Raw genomic sequence first — 2110 nt, 5'->3', positions numbered from 1 at the left:
GAGAGCGCCATCACTACGCACTAGATTCCTGGCCAATCATTAGTTTTGTGTGGCATTTTTTGGACTGGGCATGCGCACTGCTGCTCTGTATCGCCATATTGGTTGTGGCATACACTACCGTTCAAAAGTTTGGGGTCACCAAGACAATTTTGTGTTTTCCATGAAAACTCACACTTTTATCAATCAAATGAGTTGCCAAATGAATTTAAAATCTAGTCCAGACATTGACAAGGTTTGAAAAAAAAGATTTTTATTTGAAATAATAATTTTCTCCTTCAAACTTTGCTTTCGTCAAAGAATGCTCCCTTTGCAGCAATTCCAGCATTGCAAACCTTTGGCATTCTAGCAGTTAATTTGCTGAGGTAATCTGGAGAAATTTCACCCCATGCTTCCAGAAGCCCCTCCCACAAGTTGGTTTGGCTTGATGGGCACTTTTTGCGTACCATACGGTCAAGCTGCTCCCTCAACAGCTTAATGGCACTGAGATCTGGTGACTGCGTTGGTCACTCCAGTACAGATAGAATACCAGCTGCCTGCTTCTTCCCTAAATAGTTCTTGCATAATTTGGAGGTGTGCTTTGTATCATTGTCCTGTTGTAGGATGAAATTGGCTCCAATCAAGCGCTGTCCACAGCGTATGGCATGGCATTGCAAAATGGAGCGATCACCTTCCTTATTCAAAATCCCTTTTACCTTGTACCAAAGCAACCCCAGACCATCACATTACCTCCATCATGCTTGACAGTTGGCATCAGGCACTCTTCCAGCATCTTTTCAGTTGTTCTGCGTCTCACAAATGTTCTTCTGTGTGATCCAAACACCTCAAACTTGGATTCGGCTGTCCATAACACTTTTTTCCAATCTTCCTCTGTCCAATGTCTGTGTTCTTTTGCCCATATTAATCTTTTCCTTTTATTAGCCAGTCTCAGATATGGATTTTTCTTTGCCACTCTGCCCTGAAGGCCAGCATCCCGGAGTCACCTCTTCACTGTAGACATTGACACTGGCGTTTTGCATGTACTATTTAATGAAGCTGCCAGAGGAGGACCTGTGAGGCGTCGATTTCTAAAACTGCAGACTCTAGTGTACTTGTCTTGTTGCTCAGTTGTGCAGCGGGGCCTCTCCTCTTTCTACTCTGGTTAGAGCCAGTTTGTGCTCTCCTCTAAAGGGAGTTGTACACATCGTTGTAGGAAATCTCTAGTTTCTTTGCAATTTCTCGCATGGAATAGTCTTCATTTCTAAGGACAAGAATAGACTGTCGAGTTTCACATGAAAGTTCTTTTTTTCTGGCCATTTTGAGAGTTTAATGGAAGCAACAAATGTAATGCTTCAGATTCTCAACTAGCTCAAAGGAAGGTCAGGTTTATAGCTTCTCTAATCAGCCAAGCTGTTTTCAGCTGTGATAACATACTTGCGCAAGGGTTTTCAAGGGTATTCTAACCATCCATTAGCCTTCTTACACAGTTAGAAAACACAAAGTACCATAAAAACACTGGAGTAAAGGTTGTTGGAAATGGGCCTCTATACACCTATGATATTGCATTACAAATCAGACGTTTGCAGCTAGAATAGTCATTTAGCACATTAACAATGTATAGAGTGTATTTCTGAGTCATTTAATGTTAGCTTCATTGGAAAAAACTGTGCTTTTCTTTAAAAAATAAGGAAATTTCTAAGTGACCCTAAACTTTGAACGGTAGTGTATATATGATTTTTTACAAGCAGTGGAGATACTGTAAACATTAAGCAGTTTTAGAGCACAACTTAGCGCTAACATAATACCGCCAATGCCATTACATTATTTGGGACCATCCTCTTAAAATACTTATTATTTCATAGGAAATATCATACCTTTGATTCACTGCCTCTTAGACTTATGTGCTTCATCTACCCTGACGCATCGGACAGCACCTTATGCAGGTTGTATTGTCTCCGGGAGTCAAATAGTATCCAAATCTTACAGATGGCCCCTCCGGACCAACATGTTACAGATGTGACAACTAATAAGGTAGTTGCATCATAGTCCCGGTAATTAAATGTGTTCCAGACAAAAGATATCCCTTTATTATTTATTATATTTATTCTTTTATTTTCTTAAATTCATTGGCCAA

Source organism: Dendrobates tinctorius, unplaced genomic scaffold, assembly GCF_039654945.1.
Source record: "Dendrobates tinctorius isolate UK_male_01 unplaced genomic scaffold, ASM3965494v1 ptg000022l, whole genome shotgun sequence".
In the NCBI taxonomy this organism is placed as follows: Eukaryota; Metazoa; Chordata; class Amphibia; order Anura; family Dendrobatidae; genus Dendrobates; species Dendrobates tinctorius.
Note: the sequence above shows the minus strand (reverse complement) of the source record.